The sequence below is a fragment of the Bidens hawaiensis genome, unplaced genomic scaffold (genome assembly GCF_021521415.1).
Source record: "Bidens hawaiensis isolate Kalapana, Puna unplaced genomic scaffold, B.hawaiensis_p1.1 tig00005567_1, whole genome shotgun sequence".
Taxonomy (NCBI): Eukaryota; Viridiplantae; Streptophyta; class Magnoliopsida; order Asterales; family Asteraceae; genus Bidens; species Bidens hawaiensis.
The window spans coordinates 166,651-177,458 of NW_027491360.1; the positions used below are offsets into that span (position 1 = coordinate 166,651).

Sequence of the window (10,808 nt, forward strand, 5' to 3'; positions counted from 1 at the left end):
GATTAGGGGTCTGATTTGTCGGCGGTTTGGTTTAAGTGGACAACAATACTGGTAATCGCGGTTTTTGTGTTATCTGTAATTAATTAAAATAACCTAAGTGTTTTGAAAAGACAGTTTATGGTTCTCATTCCATTATAAAAATTTTTCGGGACGAAAAAGGATAAGTGTGGGGATGTGATGTGTGGGTAAAAGTATGTGTGTTTAAGTGTTTTATATTGTGTGTTTTACTTGTTTATATGTATCGAACACAAATACTTTGATAGGTTTTATGTTTACAGGTGTGTGGAGCTTAACAGAGCTTAAAGAAGCTAATTTTGAGCATTCATGATGGAGTGGAAATGAAAGTGATGATCTATGAGGTGATAGAGAATTGAATTACGAAGACGTGGCCGCAAACGGGGAGGAAAACGGAGTTGAAACAAAGATTCTATGAAGGAAATAGTGTTTTGGCCTAACAGACCGTAAAGCAGATTGACCAGACCGTAGCTTACGGACCGTAGCTTACGGTCTGACCGTAGCTTACGGTGGCCAGACCGTAGCAGTCTGACGAAAAAAGGGTTTTTATTGTTTTTTCTTCCATATTTAAGGCCCAAAAACCCTAGAGTCAGGCATCAATCATAATCAGTCTTGGGACTTCTTGGAGGCCATCATACACCATCCTAACATCTACCAATCACCACAATCATCCATGTTCTCATCATCTGAACCAAGAATCAAGATCTTCAAGATGCATATGCTAGGCTAAAGCTTTTGTGACCATCTCTGGGCGTAGGGTTGTGTTTATAAGCAAGACCTTTTGGTATTTTGAACCTTAATTTTGGATTTGGATTTGGTTAATCATTCGGTTAGTTGAATCTTTACAATTGTTTATGCATTCAACAATTTTTCATAATTGAATGTTTTGTGTTTTTATCAGTTTATTGATTTGTGGTCATCAACTTTTAGGATTAAGTTCTTTGAGTCATTGGCCAGTTTATCATTTACCATTAAATCACTTACATTTATCAAACCTTAAAATCGGTAATCAATTAGGTTATTATTCATCCAAACCAATTGTTCGGATTAAGTTCTGTCAATCAGTGAGGTCAAATATCTAGTCTTTTGATTATAAGTGTAATAAATCGAGTTTTCCAAATAGGTTTAACAATTGGTCCAGTCTGCTTCACAACCTGAAACCTGGAGTTTGGTTACTTTTCTCAAATCGTTTACAACCAAGTCATTATTTAATCCGCTTGACATCGTTTGTCCACCCTAGAATAATTAATTAAAAAGCATTAAACTTGATTAGTACTTTCCACTGATTCCCTGTGGATTCGACACCTTACTTGCCCTTGCTAGTAAAGGTATTCTATAAATGTTTTTGATTGACCTTTCGACATCGATCACCGGGGAGTTTGAAATGACTGATATTAGAAAGTTAACTTACTTTCTTGGCTCAAAATTTGTGCAAAGAAAAGATTGTGTGTTTGTGTCATCAAAAATATGCATATGAAAAGATATGAAAAGATATTCGGAGGTTTAGTGGGTGGATTGCAACTTTCCAATCAACCTTATGAATTTTGGTGAAAAGTTACAAGTTGGTGACACATGTAATCATGTATATGAAAGGATATTCGGAAGTTTAGTTGGTGGATTGTTGTCTTTAACACATACACCTATGCTGGCTTTCTCTGTTTGATTGATTTCACGTTTTATGCATAAACCTCATGTTTGTCACGTTTTTTTTTTTTGGAAAAATAACAGTACTTTTTGCTTAAATGCTTATCATTTTTTCTAAAATGGCTTATAATCTTTTTTATCGATTGTTAGAGTTAACTACATTTTGCACCCTTGTGGTCATCAGATGAATGCACTTTGCACCCCCAACTTCTACAAACTGATGTAGTTTGCAACCAGCCGTCAACAGTCATGAAACACTTTGTGTCCCTATAGTGACAAGTATTTGAGGGCCCACCATGTTCTTCCTCTTCATCTTCTCCACTAAAATCTTCATCTTTTCCAAACCACACCACCCACCTTCTTGGCCGCACCACCGCCACAAACAACTACCCCATCTTCACTAACGAAGTCATATTGAATCTTTATTTAACTAAGAAAAAAAATTAATTCATTTGAATAAATTAAGTTCAACCGAAAATTAAAAATTTGTCATTCCATGTAGAACGACCATTTAGCTATTGTAATGTGTGAATTTGAAATAAAAACAAGAGAATATAGAGTTTGTAGTTACAAACTCAATTGTTCTCCAAAGAGAACCCACCAAGATAAAAGTGAAAATGTCTCTCTGGTTTGAAACCATTGCCATCGGATTTGGCCACTAGTCCAAATCAGCTTCACATTGATTATTAAGACTTCTTTCGTGTAACTAAACTAAATGCGTAAACCCATATGAATCGATGATTATTTGTAACACAACAACTAATAAAAAGTAAAATAAAGTGGAATTCGCACATATCATTTTGATGATTTAGAAGGAACTGAGATTGAAGAGATTGAATCTTGGCAGCCTTGATGGCCGATGCATTTTCGTCTACTGGTGTTGCAGATTTCTCGGTCTTTAGTGCACATTAATTTACTGCTGATCGAGATCGATCGACGACTTAACCCCAATTTAATATTCGTAGATCAATTACACTAACATCCAGTACTTCCTCGCCTTTAGGCTTTCTTACACACAAACAATATAATTTACATAACAAGTTATTCTATAAAAATGAGATAAAATCAAAAGATGAAAAGGATTTGTGGTCTAAAAAACCCTTCAACAAATATAATAATAAAAAATTCGTAATTCAAAATATAAATCAAAAACAAAAAAGTAAAAACACTAAAATTTTTCTCCCATCGTCCTATTCAAATAATAAAAACAAAACAATGTTGAAAAAAATGATCATTGTGTCTTTTTATTTATCATTATGTTTTTTTGTTTATTTTTGTCATTAATTGTGTCTTTTTTTTTCTTGACATTGTGTATTTTTTCCTTATTATTGGGTTATATTACTAAACATTGTGTTATATTTTGTTTGTCATTGAGTTATATTATGCGATCTATTGTCTTTATTATTTATCATTGTGTTTATCTTTTTTCCTCGACATTGTGACTTTTTTAATGAAAAAGATGGGATAAACATTTTAGTTTTTTTTTTTTAAAAAACTTTTTTGTTTTTCATTTAACATTTTGGATGTTTTTTTTATATTTTCTTGATTTTTAATGGTTTTTTTATTCCTTTGTATTTTAACATTTTCCTATAATTTAAACTTAATTTATGTATGTGTAAAAAGACGAATGTGGCTTGGGCCTACTATTTTTTTAATTTAATAAACTAACAGAGCTAGGCTGCTAAACTCAAAGTGCATCGGTTTGCAGACGTCAAGAGGTTAGGTGAGTTAATTTCGAAAGTGGGGTTGCAAAATGCATCCGCCCGTTAACCACATCGGTAAAAAGGTATTTATCTCTTAAAACAATTTGGTTGTACTTGTTTCATGTTTTTTTTTATAAAAAATTATAATTTTGTTCAAATTTAACATGAAAAACTTTAATATGTAAAAAGGTTGTTGGTGGATTTGTGGAAAAAAATAGTATAGGTTTTTTTCTCATTGTTTTTTTATGGTATATGCCCATTAAGACAAGGTTTTTGAATTTAAAGTTTTTGTCATATGATGGGATTTCATATTTTACTTGAGTATACAATAATTATACATACATCTGAGATATCGGCTAGATTCAAATATCACTTCGTTAATAAAAAAACTTGGAATAAAATGCAGGCAATTAATTTGTTGATAATCTTGCTAGGTAAGGGTGCCTATGACATGATTTGTTCATATTTTTCATTATATGTATTATGTATCATGGGTCTTGAAATGTTTAGGTATGAAATAAGCTCGAGCTTTAAATTTATTTTTAAATTTTTATTATTTAAATAATACGGTATATTACACGGCTCAAAGTGTTCTCTAATAAGCCGTGATCTTGTCTTAATTTAATAGTCTAGCAAGTAATCATTAACTCAAATCACTAATAGTAAATTATTATCATAATTATTTAGCACTAAATTAGCATAAGAATTTAGTAAAATAGCATAATCATTTAGTAAATCACTAATAAACAAAAAGGCTACATACATAAAAACTCATGTGAATAGGGTACGGGCCAATTAAATGCACATGTTACTTTTTTTAATACTAGTGTCGGCTCTGAATACAACAATAATAAAATAAAATTAATACTTATGATAGATCCTTAAATCTTCAATTCGAAGGAACGACACATTATTTTTCCTCGTCATTATGTGTGCCATAATCACATTTTTTTTAATTTAGCAAAATACCCGACACTAAATAACATTAAATAAAAGAATTTTTTTATAAATGGAAAAAAAAAACATGAGCTAAAAGGGTTTCTAGAAGAGAGAAAGAGACTTGAAGGTTTCTAATGCCGGATCCTAAAATGATGACAGATTGTATAAAAATATGGTGAGGTGACCTTTTATTCCGTGTTTCGCCATTTGAAATGGCAGAAGTGAAAAAGTTATATTGTGTTCCGCCATTTCAAATGGCGTATACTATTACCTTCTAGCTAATTATATTCACACTTACCATTTGAATGCGGATGTCTTATTCACACTTGTCATTTCAAATGGTAGATGTCTTTCAAAGGTTCAAAAAAAGTATAGGGGTAGGTTACTTTGATATATGAGATCTACAAGTCAAAATGACGGATTAGAGGGTAATGAGACACCAATTGAAATGGCAGAACACAAGATAACTTCATCACTTTCGTCATTTCAAATGACAGAACACGGGATAAAAAATCCACCTCACCAGACAAAATCTAACACCACATGTTATCATTCTAGAATCCTACATTTGAAAATAATGGATCACCTGAAAACCTTCAATTCTCTTTTTCTCTTCAAGAAACCCTGTTAGCTCATTTTTTGCCACTTAAAAAAAAATCTTAAATAAAAAGAAGATGAGTCATTAATGGCTCATTCAATAATGCACAGGTACCATATACCATGGTAGGTGGGAAAAAACACTTTCATCACATGCTAATGATAACCGCATAAACAACAAACAAGATCCAAAAAAAAAGGTTTTAGAGGCTTGGGAGGATAATATTTAGATTGGAATGGAGCAAGTAATTATATTTGTTCTTTTACTTGGTTCACTCCACGTTCAGAAAATCTCTACGGTTGAAATCGACATCATTTCAGATTTACAGTTCTTGACAGAAGAAGACACGTTGGTCTCGCCTTATGGAACCTTTGAACTTGGCTTTTTCACGCCGGGTAGCTCTGGGAATAGATACCTTGGTATTTGGTATAAGAAAATATCTGTTAAGACAGTGGTTTGGGTTGCCAACAGAGACCGGCCACTCAACGTGGCATCATCAGGTGTGTTAAGGATTGTGCATCAGGGAAACCTTGTCCTGATGAGCAATAGCAATGATATATTGTGGTCATCTAATACAACATCCTTAGGAAAAGCAACTGCAAAGCTTGATGACTTAGGAAATTTAGTCATGACAGATGGAGACAACAAAAAGGTTATCTGGCAGAGTTTTGATTATCCAACTGATACTCTTTTACCTGGAATGAAGTTCGGGAGGGATTTGTTGACGCGCAAGGAATGGCATCTATCGTCTTGGAAAAGCGATGAAGATCCAGCTCCAGGTAAATTTACCTATAGCATTGACACACGCGGTTATCCTGACGACATACTCAAACGAGGTGCAGATATCAAATTCCGGGCAGGACCATGGAATGGTAAACGGTTTAGTGGGGCTTCGGAGTTCAGCCGGAACACGATCTTTACATATAGTATGATTATCAATGAAACAATGGTGGCTTTTACATATGATCTTATAAACAGCTCTGTTGTATCGAAGTTCTCCTAGATTTCGTCCGGTGAGCTACAACGTTCTGTGTGGGTGGAAGATGCTAAAAAATGGCAGCTTATTGTACAATTACCGAGAGGGATGTGTGATTCGTATAACATTTGTGGTGCTTATGGAAGCTGCAGCACCGCGAATTCGCAGGCATGTTCGTGCTTAGATGAGAGTAAATTTGTTCCTAGAGACCCAAAGGGTTGGGGGCTAGAAAACTGGTCTGGTGTCTGTGTGAGGCGAATAGCATTGAATTGCGAAAATGGAACAGATGGGTTTATAATGTATCCTAAGGTAAAATTGCCGGACACACAGAATTCGTGGTTTAACATGAGCATGACCCTAAAGGAATGCGAAGAAGTATGCCTAAGGAATTGTAGTTGTATGGCTTATGCAAATACAAATATCACAGGGGAAGGAAGTGGCTGCTTGCTTTGGTACAATGACCTCAGAGACATCAGAATAATAACCGACGGAAATGGTGGTCAGGATATATTTGTAAGAATGTCCGCGTCTGAATTAGGTAACGACCTCCTACTTAAGTTTGCTTACCATGTATATATTTTAACATAAAACTTAACAAAATGGGTTTTATACTTGTATTATAAGAAACTATACTCTACACATCCATTTGCGTTTGTAAAGAGTTGTTAATTATTTGTTAAAAGTAAAAAAAGAATGATTTATACTAGCTTGGAATAATCTAAAAAACTAGGAAGAAAGTTATGGATGGGATTTGTTGTTTCCCTTTCTCAGTTAATATGGATGCATACACCGCTTTTATAGATGTTGCAAAAGAAAGCCAATCATCATAACTTTTCTAGTAACTAGATTATCAGAAAACCAACAATCATGACCATAAAAAAAAGTTATGATAATTGATATTCTTAACCATTAAGCTAGACGCCGCTTTTGATTCGATGTTTAGCTTGAAACCAGAAAGAAGCGAAAAGGAAAGCATCTATGATAAGTTGGTTCATCAAGTTGAGACCAAAATGTGAATGATCTTATTGTTGAGTTTTCTTTTTTCGTTATTCTCTCTTCATTCTTCGTTCTTCGATCTCCCTTCATCTTCTTCTTCTTCTATGTTGCATACTAGTGATGCGTTTGTGGTTCCGGTTTTTAAAGTTCACGGTCTCTGTATCATACAAACAAACAAACGGAAATGATTTGGTCACCAAGAGTGTTTGAAGCTCTAATACCATATTGAAATTAAAATACATTAAGAAGATTAATTATACTAGATTAGAATTATCAAAACTAGGAGAAGGTTATGGATGTGAACTCATTTTTTCCTTTCTCAGTTGTTACGAAAAACATACACCTCTTTAATAGAGCCATAGAGATGTTACAAACGAAAACCAACTATATATTTTAATTTAACCAGTAATTAGATATGAAAACCAACCATCATGAATACATAAATGCTATGATGATTGATGTTCTTAACACTGATTTCATGGCTATTATATCTAAGATACCAATGTTGCCTGTTTTATTATCTTGCAGTTACTCAACATGTTTCCAAGAACCAGAGAACAAACAAGAAATTCATCTTATTATTAGTCTTTCTAGTGGTTCTTATAGGTTTGAGCTCCACGTTGTTATGGTATACACTGAAATATAGGCGTCATTCACAACCAACGGGAGAAGGTAAGCAGTTTAAAGCAATATGAATTATTTGAGCCAATTCAGTCAGATTATAGTTTGTCGTGTTTCTAATGCGTAGGAGAACCATTGCATATCTATGAAAGCCAGAAAGAGGTCATGGAGCTTCCTTTGTTAAGCTTCTCTACAGTAGCAGAATCTACTGCTAGTTTTTCGCCGGACAATAAACTTGGTGAGGGCGGATTTGGACCAGTCTATAAGGTATATGTGTAAAGTGTTTACTATGCACTTTCCAGAGTATAACAGAATATCTGATCATATATAAACCATAAGATTAGAATGGTATTTCAATGATCCAATGAAGGCACATTATAATCCACTAAACATAACAAAAAGACGGATTCGTTTATTATATGCATGCCATCTACACAAAGAGATACAAATGGAAGTCATACAATGATGTATATAGTTCTTGACGTTGTAAATGGTAATTTTCAGGGTGTGCTAGACGGGAAAGAAATTGCAGTTAAGCGCCTCTCAACAACTTACAGACAAGGACTTGATGAGTTCAAGAATGAAGTCATCTGCATTTCCAAACTTCAGCACCGAAATCTTGTTAAGCTCCTCGGATGCAGCAAAGAGGGAGACGAGAAATTGTTGATCTATGAATACATGCCAAACAGAAGCCTAGACTTCTTTATATTCGGTCAGCGTTATATAATAGTCGTTGATTAATATTATGAACTAACTAAACCTAGGTGCATGTTTGGCAGATAATAAACAAAGCACGCTACTTGATTGGACAAAACGATTCAACATCATCGAAGGAATCGCCCGAGGACTTCTTTATCTGCATCAAGATTCACGACTGAGAATCATTCACAGAGATCTTAAAGCAAGCAATATTCTGTTAGATCTGGACATGAACCCTAAGATATCAGACTTTGGCATAGCAAGAAGCTTTGGAGGTAACGAGACTCAAGCAAACACAGAGAGAGTTGTTGGTACATTGTAAGCTTCAAAACCTAACTATATATATGTGTGTGTGTTTTTTTTGTGTGTGTGTGTGTGTATTTATCATTATATTTTTCTTAAGGTCATTATATTACTCTTAGAAACATTTTGTCGACTGCAGTGGTTACATGTCCCCGGAGTATGCACGAGACGGTCATTTCTCAACAAAGTCAGATGTGTTCAGCTTTGGTGTTTTGGTGCTGGAGATTGTTAGTGGCAAAAGAAATCGGGGATTTGTTGATCCCAAGCATGACAATAACCTTATTGGACATGTAAGTTCACATCTCACAAATTTCTCTTTTGAGTTGTAATTATAATTCTTTACTATATAACAAAATAACTGTATGCACAATAAACATTAAATTCAGGCTTGGAGAATGTATAATGAAGGTAGGTCAGTGGAGCTCATTGATTCAACTTTAGATGAGCCAAGTGATTCATTTGAAGTTCTAAGATCAATTGAAGTGGGTTTGTTATGCGTTCAGCAAAGTCCGGAAGACAGACCCGAGATGCAATCTGTGGTTCGAATGTTGGGCAGTGAGGGTGCATTGCCGAAACCTAGGCAACCAGCATTTTTCACAGAAAGGAAATTGCATGGTGCTGATTTCTCTTCAAGCACTTATCCAACAAGCTCAATCAATGATTTTACGGTTACAGAGGTAGTTGCCCGATAAAAAGCGCACATAACTTCTCATTTAAGGTCGTTCATATCGTTTTCTTACTACCATCAAATACAAGGCTATATGTTCATTGCACATACATAACTTCACATTATATTTTTTCTTGCTGTATTGCGGAGTATAATGGTAGTTAGGGGTACGCAAATAACCAAAGTAACCCAACCGTAACTAAATTAACTGAACTAAACAATTACTGATGGTTTGATTAACCGAATGTATGGTTTGGTTTTGGTATGTGGCGTAAACAAACTAATCGAACCGATTATACATAAATCTAATCAAAATATGTGTTCTTATTAGATGCAAGAACTCCCTAATCATCATCGTATATACCGATTAAAACAGGCACATGGCTGGCGCACTGTAAAACATATGAATTATAAGTCATTGATTGTAACAAGTATTAGGTAAAATGATTTGATAATAAAGCAGAGAATTAGGCCAAATACTTATATGCATCAATTTGCACCGTTTAATTAATATTGCAGTAGACACAATTCCAACTCAACAAAGACATTTTGCTTTCTATGTGTTAGGATAAAGTAGAAACAGTTGACTTGAGACAAATTTTTTTATTATAAAAAGCATAAGAATCAACTGAAAAAAACTGTATGATGGTGGCGTAATCAATAACATGATCAATTATGTCCTTAATTCAAATAGAGGTATTTCGATTTTTGGCTTATATAACATGAAAAATGATTTTTGCAATTTTAATTTTCCAATTCAAAGTTTATAGAAGAAGAAATTATCAGTAAATCATGGGGAACAGCAGAATGAGAAATCATCTGGATGCAACGCAAGCATAAATCATTGATTTGTGGAACATATAGTTATTTGTTATTTTAACCTGATAGTTGTGACCCGATTCGTTTCTAGCCCCCATTCACAAAATTTCATGGATCCGTCGCTGGGCAAAAATGTAATATAATTGTCTTAATTATTGTACTTATAAAATAGTTACTCTAGTTATAAATAATTGCGCTATTTATAAAAGCCATCACTATAGAATAAGGTAATTACACTACAACACTTAAAGCAGCTAGTTACACGTTAAAAACAGAGGCGGATCCAGAAATTTTTGTTATCGAGGGCACAAAATTGATCGAGTAAAACAATAGATCAGGTCAAAGAGGACAAGGTTGTCCAACCATTCTAGAGGCCTAGAATATAATAAACTTTCTGGATATATGAAAGCATAAATTGGTCTTTTCACACACTAACCTTTAAAAGTTAAAATGCATACTATTATATATATATATATATATGTATATGCACCCACTTCTTTATTATTGCACAAACAATCAACAGACACTATCGTCATTGCTATAACAACCAGTGACGTAACTATAAACTTTTAAAAGGGGGCTCAAGTATGTGTTAAATGAACTATACGAAATACTTATTAATAGTTCTTAAAGTTACTTTTATTTAATTAAACAAACTGATATAAACATAAACACGAGTGAACTAGATTATTTTTCTTAATAACCAAAAAGAAGAATATGTAATTAAACCCTACATGCCACAAAAGTATGAATAAACTATATGACACAAAAGTATGAATAAACAAAAGTGCCATATAATAAAAAATACATATATTTTAACTTAAATCA

At 33.7% G+C, this 10,808-nt stretch overlaps 1 pseudogene across 1 annotated transcript; it reads left to right on the plus strand.

Moving 5' to 3' along the window:
* Positions 1-4,988: 4,988 nt before the first annotated feature.
* On the plus strand, positions 4,989-9,331 carry LOC143630127 (G-type lectin S-receptor-like serine/threonine-protein kinase At4g27290; annotated as a pseudogene). The gene is made up of 7 exons (XR_013153105.1): positions 4,989-6,413; positions 7,400-7,543; positions 7,620-7,759; positions 7,997-8,204; positions 8,272-8,509; positions 8,634-8,784; positions 8,881-9,331. The product of XR_013153105.1 is annotated as a G-type lectin S-receptor-like serine/threonine-protein kinase At4g27290 (transcript).
* The last annotated feature ends 1,477 nt before the right edge of the window (positions 9,332-10,808 follow it).